At 31.8% G+C, this 15764-nt stretch overlaps 2 protein-coding genes across 2 annotated transcripts in view; both read right to left on the bottom strand.

The window, feature by feature from the left end:
- LOC127835795 (uncharacterized) overlaps window positions 1-13296 on the bottom strand; it is a 563233-nt gene extending 549937 nt beyond the window's left edge. Inside the window, exon 1 of the mRNA XM_052362231.1 lies at window positions 13135-13296. The gene's annotated coding sequence lies outside the window, so the exon portion shown is untranslated. The remainder of the gene's footprint in view (window positions 1-13134) is intronic.
- The window catches only part of LOC127835792 (uncharacterized), a 343344-nt gene that overhangs the window by 208754 nt on the left and 118826 nt on the right, over window positions 1-15764 (bottom strand). The window lies entirely within an intron of this gene.

Raw genomic sequence — 15764 nt, 5'->3', positions numbered from 1 at the left:
ATTTTTTACTGTATGTATATGTGTTCATTCCGAAAAAGGATTAATGAAACACATAGATCAAACAAACCTCTTTGTATACAAATTAATAAAGAACATAGCTGTGTAAGTTAAATTAAATAGCAATGAAACTAATATTAACCCAGTTAAAGTCTCTATAACGCTCAAAAGCAACGAAAATTTCGTAAAGTATTTCGTAAAATAAAGTTTACACCTTAACAATCAGTGTTCCTTGAAGCAATAGCCACAATTTCAACGCTAGAAGTTGTATGATTACATAGATTTTTGTAGAAACAAAATGCTCGTTTTTATTAATTTGTGACCACAATAATTCCATGTTAATTTCTTGCGAATATATTTATTCATACGACACACGAACACTAAAATGATACCATGTTAAAACAATAATGAAAACGAGCATTTTGTATTCACAAACATCTATTTAACACACCACATCTGGCGTTGAAATTTCGGCAATTGCCATAATGAACAATGATTGATAATTGTTAAGCTCTATTTTACGAAATATTGTACGAAATTTTCGTTGATTTTGAGGCGTAATGTTACTTTGATATATAACCTCATAACGCAACAATCATATAACATCATACAGATTATTGCAACCTGTGCGAACTTCTTAAATGTTATAGATACACATGAGATTGTAAGTCACGAGTTTCGTTTTAAGACACGAACGTGTCAGTGTAATTTATACAATTTGAAACATTCAAGTATGTATCGAGTGTACAAAGCATGTAAAATGATAAGTGTTCTCCGAAGAAGTACAATAACATTGCGTGTCAAGACTGTATAAGAGATTCTTAAGTACGTTTAATGTTTAGAGAGGCATATCGATTATAAACCAATCGACTTAATAATATGAAAAGTGTGGCTTGAATATTTAATCGCGTGAATCAGTTTACACTACCCATGATACAGTATGAATAGCATGTACTTGCACAATTTTTTTAATTAACGTATTACTTTCATATTTAAAAACCGCAACACAAGTCAAGGTTATAAATGACAAAACATGTATCAACAATACAAATAAAGTGACACTGGATGCAAGTAGTACATATTTTTAACGTAAAAGTACCGGTAGTAACGATAATAAAAATGTATAATTGTGTTCAACGACATTAAACCTTTATAGCTGATTCCTTATTGGCGCTAAGGGGGGGGGAATTGCAATGTGGACGTTTTAGTGTCTTGTATGCGTTTGGGTGTGTTTATATGTGGGTATATATGTTATTGATGCAAACAAGCATTAATAACGTGCAACGTTCATATATCTAATGCTTTTTAGAAAAAAAGCACCGAATGTATGGAAAAGGACCAATTGTATAGATCTGTATGTACCAATTGTGGTGCTTATTAGCTATGAACATTAAATGTATCTTTCGTCACGCATCGCAAGTAATACCCTTTGTTTTTCAAGAGTCAAACGACACCCCTTCTCCAAAATGACAGAGCTAGTTATTGACTTTACAATGCAGTTGGGCAATGATGTTCGCTTGAAAGTCATTGTTTACAATGATAGGTTACACACAAAAACACACACAAATAATTTCCAAAGAAACATTGCTTTGGTTTATTAAGAGTACATAAACATTATAAACTAATTTTTATTGTACGTTTTTTAATCAATAGTTGTTATTTAAACACGCATAATAAATTGCGGAACACTCAAAGACGCCACAATGTTTAAGCGTTGTAAACCTAAATGTCAATAACGTACACATAATAGGCTGTTAAAGCTCTGTGCAGATTTTCATTAAAAACAGGAATTATCATTAGGTTATCAACTTTCAAAGTGGTTTGCACCATTTAGGCAAGCTGCGTAGGTAGACCGGCATATTAAAATATAGTGTTTTTTTTATGAAATCGTGTTGTATGTTTAAATCATGCATGTTCAAATCATGCTCCTTGAGTCAAATTTTAATCGGAATAAGAAACTCAACTCGGATGTGTAATATCAGTTTTCATTTGTTTTGTCAAGATACAAGAATAAAACTGGGAAACAAACCTTAATCAAAGAAACACACACAACAATGTCCTTAAAATGACGAATGTGACCAAATTATTTTTTCTTGTATCAATAGTTATTTTAGAAACTTCACTTAGACCGGCTGGAAAGGGAAGGGGGGTTTGGCGGAGGGCTAGCTTCCCAATATAATTATTACCAAGAAATCAGAGCAAGTTATTGTGTATACAATGTATACAATGTAAAATGTATGTAGGTAAAACTTTTTTCAAAGTTAAAGGATTTTTTCTTGTATCAATAGTTATTTTAGAAACTTCACTTAGACCGGCTGGAAAGGGAAGGAGGGTTTGGCGGAGGGCTAGCTTCCCAATATATTATTACGAAGAAATCAGAGCAAGTTATTGTGTATACAATGTATACAATGTAAAATGTATGTAGGTAAAACTTTTTTCAAAGTTAAAGGATTGAACAAAACTTAACTCAATAAGACACTATTATTAATAGAAGACATTAACGAACGCAGTTTAATGTATTGTGGGGTATGTACATGTATAAAGAAGGGTTCACTAAAAAACATACTTTAACGCCTAAAATAAAAAAAAATCCAAATAGTGCGACATATAATTGATTATATTATATTATAAGAAACGATAACTACGTGTACTTTTAAATGTTATAGAAATACATTGTCTATCAAAAATCGAATATATATATATATAATAATGATATTATTTATTCACTTTTGTACTGTAATTCTCCCACAAATACAAAATATGACTACCTATATACACGGAACATCACGAAGTGATAAGGTCAAATACATGGAAAACGCGACCATTAAACAGGAGTGTTGAGCGCATGATGTTCAGCACTTATATTCTCCTTATGCTTGATTGAGTATAGAGACATTACCACAAAACTACTTGTTTGTTATTATTTGTGAGCGTCACCGAAACCCGTGAATGCCTGTGTGGATAACTCCATTAAATTAAAGCAGACGACGATTGCTAAAAATGTCTGCTCTAACCACTGCATCTGCATGTTCTCACTGGTACACTACTATAGTGTGTATTTAACAGCTTGTAAGACAACGTTGGCCAGTCTAGTGTTTATCATTGAAATATGTACATATTGGCTGATTTCAGGGAAATGGGGCTTAATGCATGTCAAATAAGATTGGCATATGCACACTGATTAGCTGTATCAATGATTTGAAGGAAAAAAACACGCTCTCGACCTGTGTTTTAACACACACTCTTTATAAATTTGAATGCGCTGTGATCATTTCAAACTTGCGATATAAAAAGCTATAACATTATTTCGAAAACTGAGTTGCTTAAGATTATAAAACAGCGAACAAATTCAGTGCCTTCAGCGCTTTGATATAAATATTATCATCAGTTCAGTTAAACACGCCTCAAACGGCTATTAATTAAAACACCAACAGTATCTTAACAATGAAGAAAACCCCAATATTCACAAAATTAGTAAAAACATCTAAATTGTGAAGATTTATGTCATAAATCTGTAATGTCTGAAATGAAAAATAAACCACATTAAAGCACAAATTATTCATCATTCCACTGGTGAAAATATGAATAGCAAATGAAAAGTGATAATTTTAACGGTTAACGCTCAATAAACAGACACCTGCATCCTCTAGGTATCTGGTTAGTATTACGCGTTTAAGACATCTCATTAAAATACGACTTTATACCTACATGCTAACGTCAAAGTCATGATCAAGTGTTGCATTATCATTCAAGCTCGTATTATTACAGCATGCAAACATACAATTAACAGCGGCTAGCAGTATTAAATGCTTTGTTGTAAACTTGCATTTGCTGTTAAATATTTTCGAAATTTCTAATACTTACGGCGAAAAAAAAATACTGACAGCAATACATTTTATCTCTTAACTTAAAATAGCTCAGTCAAATGAATTTTTGAATATTTTCCTGAAGTTGCATTTCTTACAGGAACATAAATAATTTACACACATATTCATATTTCACGAATAGGTTTTGTGTAATTCGTCAACAATCATTGTTATCTTATTTATTTTAAATAAATGTTATAAATTTATTTATTCTGCCCCCGGTAGGGTGGCATATAGCAGTTGAATTGTCCGTCTGTCAGTCCGTCAGACAGTCTGATCGTCCGAAAACTTAAACATTTGCCATTACTTTTGCAATATTGAAGATAGCAACTTGATATGTGGCATACATGAAGCTGCACATTTTAAGTGTTGAAAAGTCAAAATCATCCTTCAAGGTCAAAAGTAAAAAAATACAATCCAAGGGAAGTAATAAGCTTTAAAAGGGAGATAATATCTAAACCTGCCAAATGATATATTGAAATTTTATTTCAAAGCGCGCAATAGGGGCATTGTGTTTCTGACCAACACATCTCTTGTTTCATATAACTTTAATTTGATTTTTAAACACTGTTTCTTGAATTATTAAACTGGTTTTTTTTTGTAAATATAATATTGTGATAAGTTACACAAAAAGGTATATTCGGGTTAAGCGGGTAGATGGGTCTTTGGGGTGGTCGCCATTTTGTTTTTGCAAAGCTTGGAAGTCCCACGTTTAATTCAGTATTTTCCATTATACATTGAAAGCGTCAGTTGGTTAAACTAATTTAACTCTTCAATACTTAGAAACGCACTTTGACGCATGTGAATACCTTACAAAGTTAAGTTGAATTCAAGTACTTTTAGATACTGTTGAGCAGCAAACAGCGCACACTTGAACAGTCTGCGAGTTACTAACAGTTTTTTCTGTGTGTTTTTTTATAAATGCACATAGCCTTTTTTACTTTTTTCTTATGAGTGGGAAAGGGTAATTCAGTATTTTTCTATTCACATTGAAAGAGTCAGTTGCAATATTATTGTAACAATACAACAAAAATAATGGTTTATATTTTATTTATATATAACACCAATAAAACAGTGCATTTTTATTTCAATATATCACCAATAAAATTTATCACATTTTAAGAAAAAATAAACATAACATGCATGCTCCAATGTCAGAAGCTGTTTTTAAGTTGCCCGTTGTTCAAAGAAATAGCTTGAAAAACAAGTATTTAATAATGCCATGAGATGCGTACGGAGTCACACAAGTTTTTACTACGTAAAGTCTTATTTTATTTTAATGAGATTGAAAAGAGAACTGATATTCAATAGTAATTTTGAAGTTATTTTCATTAAAACCTGTCTTGATTCGTTTATCTGCTAGTATATTTTTAACTGTGTAACTGATATATGATATCTATATTTCAAAACTCAAACTAAACTTTTGTAATAGTGCGTAGTTTAGTGATCAGCGACTATCTCCGGAATACACCGAACGATTAATCACGTGTCTAATTACAGCCATATTGGCTTGAGACATCCAACGCGTGATCCGCCTATTGTTATGGAGCTGTATAGCACGCACGTGTTGCATTATGAACTAATGTTAAAATAGATTTACTTCTCCAATAATATTTCACCACCTTATAGTCACGTTTAGAAAAGTAATTTTTGATGTTTACAATAATTATCCGAACCGAAAGTGAAAGTGAATGTAGAGCATTTCTTAATGGTGAATCCAACAAAACTAATGGAATATCTATTCAATATTATAGACTATTTGCCTATTTTAGTTGCTAAAACTCCCAAGAGAAATGTTTATATATGCATATTAGTTTTAATCAAATTAAGTACTGGGATTATTATTATAATTTATGTTTTTGTTGTTGTTTTATAATCACTGCTCTTTATTTGTAAAAACCACGAAATTTTCAATATTGATAATTTGTTATAAATTAATATTTTGTTTATTTTTGTTATTTTTATTTAATATGTCTAGAGTTTGTATCTAAGATAATAATCATTATTTCTTGTAAACTATATTGTCTAAATTGTATTCATAAATTAAACGAGTGTCCATTTTTTCTGGATTCAAATAAAATGTTTTAATCAGGTGTACTATTTCTGTGTAATATAATACAATGTTGCTTTAAGAATGAACATTTGGAAAATGAGTTGGGTACATTGCTTAATAATACATAACAAATACAATGTTCACTTGATAATATATATATAATAACATAATGTTGTCAGCTTTCAGTACTTTTTTACTTACAATGCATCATAAACGAGTTAATAAAAACATACAGATTAAAACAATAAATGTTACAAAAAGTTTTGATCAATGATTAATCAGTGTTACCTCAATTAATATATATGTGCTTTGTAGAAACTATTAAGATTTGAATACACTTTGGAAATAAATAAATGTTATTTAACCTCCATTCAAATGTTATAGGTATAAATACTTATCAACTTATTTGAAAGATAATGGAATTGTTTGTCCTTAAACTTCAGCAATCGGGGCATTGTATATAATTGTATGGGTAGCTATATGTTGAAGTGATGGAAACACAAATGCATTATTTCTAGATGCAAGTGTAGCGTATAAATGTGATATGTAATTTGTGTTCATATGCTTTGCTCATTACACTGTATTTTTTTTGCACCCTGCTGCTTTCAAATTTTACTTTGCTAAACCTCTTGACTGGTCACTAAATACATGTTTTTATATGAGACTTGGCAGCAATTGTTTACACATTGTATATGGCAAAAGGCAAGATTTTAGATTTGCAAATATACTCTGTACTAAACATTTATCCTAGATTTTCTAATGATCTTTTTAAATTTCATTCATATATTGTTCTTCTGAAAATCTTAGTTGTAAACAGTAATTAATGTAATCTATTCCATTTGAGCTTGTTTATGTTTTCATTATTAGTCCTGTTCAAATACTGTACGTGATTTGTTCACGAATTAAAAAAAACGTACATGATTACATAATTTGTTGAAATTGTCCTAGAAAATATGGCATTAAAATCACTTGATTACGTTACTTAAGTCTGAGATGGTGATGTATTTTATTTATCTCAAAGATATGATCCATTATAGTATAATTGTATATTCAAACGAATGATTGGTTTTATATTACAATTGAAAGCCTATAAATAACCCAAAAATGTGAACATGTAAACAGTAAAACTCCAGTTAAAGTTGTAAATATGTAGATTAACATTCTAATAACCACTAATGTTATAGTTTACGTGGTTAAAGTCCATACCCGTAATTCACATATTATACATCACAGTTTATCAGTCTTAAAAAAGAGATACGAGTGTTCTCTTTTTCACATACTTTCTTTCAGCCATTTTGGTTTTCCATATAAACATGCATATTTCAAGTGACATAAGCTAAAAAAAAAGGTGCGTTGCATCATATCATACCTGATATTTTTCTAAAGTGCTGATTTTATTGTATTTTTGCACATATTTGTATAGTTGTATCCCTTTACATAAGAAAGATTTATTAACCCCATGGTGTGGGTGTGGGTGTATGCTTTGAGTCAAAATTTGAGTTTTAAGGCTGCCCATCTTTTCATTTTGATATTCCTTTCAATAATTAAATTATCCAAGTTTTAATTTATCCTGTATTTCAGATATATGCATATAGTCGTTTCTATTTTCCGCAAAATCTTTGCATATTTTGAGTGACCAAAGCTAAAGAAGGGTGCATTACATCATATAATAACCGATATTTTTCTAAAGTGCTGATTATACTTTATTTAGCCCCACGGTGTCATGGTGATATTCCTTTGCTTAAGAAAATTACTCCAGATTTTGTACACCCCATTTTGCAAGTGCATGTTTTATGCCAAAGAAAGCTTCCATCCAAACTAGTCATAGTTGTACTGACTAAAACTGAAAACATATACTATGGCTTGTATCATAAATGGTATTATGTTAACGTGCAAATTGAGTTTTATGGCTGCCGATATTTTCATCGTGATATTCCTTTAAATAATGAAATTATGCAAGTTTTAAGTTTTCCAGTTTTTTTTCAGATATGTGCATTTAGCTATTTTGATTTTCTGCAAAAACATTGCATATTTTGAGTGACCAAAGCTAAAAAATGATGTAATGTATCATATGATAACTTATATTTTTATAAAGTGCTGATTGTTCTTTATTTAGTCCAACATTTTCATAGAGATATTCTTTTGCTCTAGACAATTATACCAGATTTGAGTAATTCCATTTTGTAAATGCATGCTTTAAGCTAATTTTGTTTTGAATCAAATTCCTCATTGTTGTAGCGACTAAAACTGAAAAAATCTTCCATTGATGATATCAAAAATAGTATTATTTCCCATAATTTCATAATGATGTTCCTTGAAAAAATCAAATTATACAAGTTCTAATTTACCCCAATTATTCACATACTTGATATCAGCCATTTTTACCTTTGAAAAAACCTTCTATATTGTGAGTGTCAAAATATAAAAATGCGTTGAATCATCATAACTTTTTCTCTAAAGTGCAGATTTGTTTTGTATTTTGCGAACATTTGCTTAGTAAAATTCCTTAACATAAAAAAATGTACTACAGACTTTTTACCCTAATGTGTAGTGGCATAAATTATATCTCAAGATGATTGAAATTATACAATAATCAATAAAAAATAAATTTGTTACACAGAAATGGACCCAGGCTTGCAATACAGAGAGGGAGATTACAGTTGACAAATGTTATGGCTAGTATTTCAATTGAATTAAAGCTCAAATTCAACCTGTGCATGTTAATTACAGTTAAGTAATTTTAAGTATAATATGATAATGGTTAAATGCATCATAAGTATTGATTTCTTAAACACTCCACAACTGAGCATATCTCAGTATATGGATTCAATTTAAGTGCACACAGAGATGGATTCCTTTCCTTCTTTTTGAACTTTCCCTAAAATCCATAAAACCACCAATGAAAGATGTCAAATTGACTCCAGTTACTTATATTGTGTACTATTCCATACAGAACTGCCAATCGTGTCATCTAGTTTATGGCTATATGGGTGTTGAAATGTGCCTTATTAATGGATTTATCTCAAATGTATTATGGCAGAAACAGTATGGTACCAGATAAGAGATTAATCCTCCCCAATTAAATTCCATTTAATATAAAAAACATTTATAATTAGACTTCATTCTCATTCGCAACCATACTTTGTGTAAAACAGTATAAATAATAGTTTGTTTATTTTGTGCAGCTAAAACCGTTTAAGAATATGCTTAATTAAAGAGTGCTTCAGTTTTACAAGTTCAGAAAGGCTTTAATTAATTGATCATTTAATATATGATTAAATTCATAAATTTAGTTTTGATACAAGAGTTATTTAATAATTAATAAAAGAACTTTATAATTTAATATTAATCCGGTGATCAAGGAATATTAAAGCTAAGAATTTAATTTTAAACAGGTGCTTGTTGATCAATTTATAATATAGGAAGGTAATTTAATAAAGTGTCTTAGCTCAGGTACTATATAATATCACACAACACCTGGTAATAAGACAAAATTTTGTCGTATTACCAGATATTGTGTGGTGTAAATGGTGGATTGGTTGTTTATTGTCTTTCAGTGTTTATTTGCTGAAATATGACAATGAATTTATAAAAAATTAGGCTGATTCTATTACAAGAAAAGGAATTCTGTAATATGGAAGTGTGTTTAAATAACAATGTAACATTCATGTAACACACATAAATCCTATTTTAAAGGTACTGGCTTTTGGGGACCTCAACTTCAGTAGTCTATTACATCTTATGGAAAAATTGCCATTATTACAATATGCAGTGACAAGTCAATTGAATAGCCTGAATGTTGTCGGGTTGCTGATAGAAAGAACAAGAATTCACTTATGAAACAGTATAAAATGCATGCTAATATGCCTTCTTTATAAATTCCATGAGGCCTGTATATTTTTTATCTAAATTTAGGATAGCATATAATACATATCATATGATTTAGTGTTCATCTGATATGCTCATTTGTATTTTCAGTTTGGCCATGCCCAGCAGGGAGCGAGTTATGGGGGCAGTAGCAGCACAAGCGATCTTGACATTTACTTGATGAATCATCCCGAACATCACTTGACAATGGTTTCCTGCTCGATGAGGATGAATCCATAACTGAGATCTGAGGATGATACGTCTCTCAACAGCGCATTGTATGAAGACAAAGCAACTTAGTGTGGTTCGTCATCGTCAACAACAGAACTAGACTCAGCTGCCGTTGGAGACTGTCAAGTTGAGATCACTGTGCCTATGAGGGTTGAGTGTTACATACTGAACAAAGTGATCCAAAGCCATATATTGTCAATATGCACGCAAGAGACCTGAACATACTCTGTTTACATTCAGATCAAAGAAATGGCAAAACATATTTTAGTATATAAGTATGTGTTAATGATGCAGGACACAATACTGTGTATGTTCATGGTTAGGAAATTGCCCTGGACCATTTTTTGTGTGAATAAATTTCTAGTGATTATCTTTTTGCCCTTTAGCTTACCTGAGCACAATGTGCTAATGGTTAGCTTTTGTAATCGCTTTTTGTCCGTCGTTTGGTGTATGTTGTGCTGCGTCAACATTTGCCTTGTTAACACTCTAGAGGCCACATTAATTTTCAAATCTTAAAGAGTTTGGTCAGAACATTTGTCCCTTGGACAAGTTTTAAAATTGTTCCGGTCTATTGTCCGTCATCATGAAACTTGGTCAGAAGATGTGTCCCAATTATATCTTTGGCAAGTTTAAAAATGGTTCCGGTTAGTTGAAAAACATTGGCACCAGGGGGTTGGGCTTTTTTCTTTATATGTCTATATATGGCTATATAAAAACCTTTTTAACACTCTGGAGGCCACATTTATTGCCCCGTCTTCAAGAAACTTGGTCAAAAATGTGTCCCAATGATATATCGGACAAGTTCGAAAATGGTTCCGGTTGGTTTAAAAACATGACCAGGCGGCCATGGCCTGGTATGGCTATGGTAAAAACATGTCAACACTCTAAGTCACATTTATAGTCCAATCTCCATGATGAAAAATTCTTATGTGATTATGAGTTTTCTTCAGAAACATTAATACCCTGCCTCATACGATAATGGCTCTTATGCTTACATGTGTGTTGCCTGCATAACTGCAGAATATTTGCTGTTTTCTTCCAATTGGTTATTTGTAATATCAACAACTTGCTTAATGTGTGTTATGCCTTATAAATTGCTTACTTTGTTTTATGCCAGGTGTATTGATATTTGTTAATGAATTATGAAGTTTTGATGAAATATCATTAAACTGTAAAATCTATGTTCATGCATTATTTTATTACACAGACTAAAATTGTTACTACAGAGGTTTATGAAGAGACTGTATCACACAAATGGTTGCATAAGCTCTTCTGTAGAAGTCGGGACACAATGGTTGCATAGGCTCCTCTATAGAAGCCGGGAAACAATGGTTGCAAAGGCTCCTCTGTAGAAGCCGGGACACATTCCTTTTACTTAATCATAATGTGCATAAGAGGACATACTTTTCAAGATAAGATGATGTTTTTTACAACATACGGAATTCATATGTTCTTTTCATTAACTTTTGTATTCTGGAAACTCATACAAAACTGACTGAATAATGTCCTGAACAAATTCACTGTGACAATGTTCATCATAATCGGTATACCTAGAAATAAATCCAGACTTAAATCCTCGTCATCCCATGACACAAAATCCGTCTAAGACAAGGTGAAGAGACACAGAAAAGTGACTAAATAACTGGATCGATATGCTTAATATCGGAGAATGGCACAGTTTACGGGTCTGAATATTTCTATACATATTCTCTAGGTGGTAATGTTATAATTGGTAAAATCGTGCATTGAATTTAGCGGTCATTAAAGAGAACAATGAACACAAACAGACGATTAGAGCAGACCAAGAATAGATACTCTCCATTAGAAGACACATTTGTTCAGAGCTTTATTCAAATTATACTGTTTGTAAATGGCATTCGGATTTATCAAATGTAAACGCTGCAATTAAAATGGAAAGCAAAAATCTATTTAAAACAACCAATTATTAGTTGTTTGTCGTAAGATTCTGATCGCCTCTTAATTTGAATGTATCCTATTTCAAAGGCAATCTTTAAATACCGGCTATCATTGTGTTTTTTTTTCAAACTTGAGGAGATTAAAATCGCTAGATACAGCAATGCGGCGTGTGATTCATTTTGATTGACACATTTCTATTGTGTGATAATACCGCATACATTCTCATTTTAATAATACATAACAATTTATTTGTTTCAAATCGCAAAAACTTAAACGCGAAAGCGTGTTTCAGAAATGTTGATAGCGTATAAACTACCGTAGCAACCGACAAACAGTTGCGCGCTCATCTCGCCGAATACCGCGACGTGCCGATATTTGTCGAGTTGCCTATCTCTGTTATTTACGTCTCTGATAAAAATAAAACATGTTTGCGCACCATACGCTCCTTTACGAAAGCATTACGAGTCATAACCGGCCGTCTAACACTATTGTATGAAATGAGCCCCGGCAATCTCACATTACATGTATATTGAAGTCGTGAAATATGATAACGCATTGCTTTAGATTTGTCTTGTTGAAATAGGCCTTCAAATGATATAAAGGTTAAGTATTCTGCTTTACTTAATCGTTACCATATCGTACGTTTAATATTAGCGGTGTATTTAGGAGAATGGTGAATTGAATGACTTGATATTTTATTTCATAATGAAAACAGTTTTCTTATAGTTCAAATATAATTTTTAAACTGAGATTGAGAATTCGAATAATATACCACGATACCATTTTTTTAAAGATGATGTGTACAATAAAACGCTAATAGAGGAACCAATCATATTGTTGCTTTAAAGGAGTTGCTTAAATAAAAATAAATAAACAACTACAACAACTTCAACTACAAAACCTACCAATGAAAGGCATAACAACAAGTCATAAAATACTCCAAATAAGTGACAAAAATACATTCAATGATTGAGTAGACTATATATTTGTTTAATCCATGGTTTGATGCATAAGTATGCGTATTAGGTTGTAAATTAGATATCAACTACTAGATATTTCGTTCGTTTTTATCCACATAGTGTTAAGAACTATCTAAAAATACATATAATCGCAATATGTAAACATAATAATTTGTACTTTCAAACTGACAATATTAAAACAATTAAGCAAGGTAAAATTGTTCAAAATGAACTGTGTCCTTACCTTAAAAACTGCAAAGTTTATTTTAAGTATCCACGTCCATCTAATGACATTGTCCCGCTAATAGCTCGAACATACACATTGCATTTATAGAGAAATTGACAAGACCGCCACTTGAGGCGAATTGTGTGCTATTAAACGAGACCGCCGCTTTTGTAACATAAGTATCCGTTATTATCTTAAAGGTGTGATAAACTGGTATGAAGAACATTTTAAAACCGGTTGACAAGATTACATGGAAAACTAAGTTTAAAAATAAATCGGAAAGAACGTGTAACTATCGTTGTCGTAGTCGTTTAGATCCGGGATGATCCGTGAAGATGCCGTGTTGGTCCTCGCTTATATGGGATTAGTCGGGTCTTTGTTGTGTTGGTACGTAGCGCTGTCGGGACTGTCCCGGACAGTCCATGTGAGCGTGTTTATTGCGTGTTGCGGCTGGGTTTGTTAGTGTTAGGTCCGTGTTTTGTCATGGGTGATGGTCTTTGGAAGATCATTTACGTTCAAAGATCTCCAAAGTCGTCCCGGATTTACTGCCGATTCCACCCGTGCTTAATGGGGACTGGGGTCTAGTATTTCTTTAGCTTATTATGTCAAGTAGACAAGGATGATGGATAAAACGAGTTGAAGAATTTCTGTGTCCAATATTCAAAAGTATTTCTTGTCCATGGAGATACAATTATTGAAAGACATTCGTCGTGTTTTTCTTCAATCTGTTCGTAGTTTTAATTTAAATATATTATAACACTCTGATTAATATCCCTTCGGATAATTCAACTGAGCTTATATTATAACAGTCGGCATGTTGATATAATGCGAATCGATTTAACATAATTATATTCAATTTGGCATGTTAAAAAACATTTATTTAATAAATCAACATACCAGATGCAATATCATTGGAATCAAGTAATTAATTGTACAATATCACACCACGAACATTGTGCACTTCAGGTTGTAGCGCGGTAGAGACGATCAAGCCATGGTGAAAGGATATTTTAGATCACGAAAAGCACTTAGTTTGCCAACAATAGCCGAAGTTCCGTCAAATAAGCTGTCGATTCACGTATGGCTTTGTCCGGTGTGGATGCCTGTGTAACAAGCGCCTGTTTAGCAACTGATGGCTAGATAACAAGTAAAGAATTATGAAAAAATAATACAATACAGAATGCTTAGCCAATAAAGTAAGCATAGCGTTCATAATAATAACATTACCATTATCAACAGCAGCAACAAAAGCATCGTCATCATAATCAGCAGAAGTAGAAGCACCACTATAATCATTTTCTACGACAACAACACAAACCTACATATCATCAACATTTTTAACATACACATGAACAGTATTGTTATTTTAAAAAGCACATTTAATGCAATATTTCATCATGGCCTGGAGTGTGAGTTATGGAAGTCAGATTTTATTTACAGGTCCTGAAAGCGTCATTGCAAATGTCCTATGGGCGGACCTTTACAATGGTCTGGAAGCAATATCTTCACTTTATTGAAGTGAACGTAAAGAATATATACTGGTTGGCCCCAAATAAATAGGTCTATAATAAGTCATGCACTAGCATTTAGAGAATATTTGCCACAAATTGTTTTTGCGTACATGAAATAAAATTAAATAAAATACGTTAATAAAAGGATAAAGGTACCATAGATAAAATGTCGTGTACTTGTGCAATTCATAACGTATACTAGTATATATTCTAAGCACTTCCCAACGTTTACTTGTATATGTTTCCGAACAATTTAAATTTTTGTCTGCGTCGTAACAAATCTTCACAGAACTCTTATGCTCTGACATAATATCTGCTAGGCTTTATATTGTGTTTAATAAATCAATATTTTATTTGATTTGAAAAAAGTAAGATCAGTATACAATATAATGTAAATAAAAGTGAATTGGTGAATATATTTGTTCGTTCGTATGATTCGAGGACTGGAAAAGAGAGACTTTTTGTTGGTTTTTTGGTTAAAAAGCACTACCTATCGATACGATATTGATCCTTATAATTTGCAAAGAATAGGTCGAAAAATAGAATGCATAGAATGTTATTTAACAAACAATGCACACCAGGATTTGATGAACTTGTGTTTCACAATTTTCCTTTATTTAAGGTGATTTCCCTTTCTTTCCTCTACGCAAGCAGCGTCTTGATTCGTAAACGGTACATAGCGCTTCCGTAGTTTACATGTTTAACACAGTCTTTAAATATTAAGAAGATATTACTTCTACTACTAAAACATAATCGGACTGAATGAATTTTGTTTTGACACACTTAACCCATATTTGACCGACAGTATCTTTTTTCGATATTCATCCTTTCCATTTTATACGATGCTATTATTGTTTGTACCTTTCACGTAACGAATTGAATGGGTTGGGATTGGGTGGATAGGTAGCTCAGTTATCGGAAGTGTAGCACACAGAAAGCGTTACTATGTATTTATACCGTTATTGCCCTTAGTTAATTTTAATTTTTACATTTTGTCTAGCCATGAAATTAAACCCTTTTATGTAGCAATAGGAATATTGCAGTGACAAAGAACTTAATTCTGGATTTAATATGTGCAATGTTATTACGAGTTATTAGTGTTAATGTTGAATTTTTGTCCGGTGCCTAACTCCAACA

This window comes from Dreissena polymorpha, chromosome 6 (assembly GCF_020536995.1).
Source record: "Dreissena polymorpha isolate Duluth1 chromosome 6, UMN_Dpol_1.0, whole genome shotgun sequence".
Classification (NCBI taxonomy): domain Eukaryota; kingdom Metazoa; phylum Mollusca; class Bivalvia; order Myida; family Dreissenidae; genus Dreissena; species Dreissena polymorpha.
Note: the sequence above shows the minus strand (reverse complement) of the source record. Positions and strands in the feature narration are given on the sequence as shown.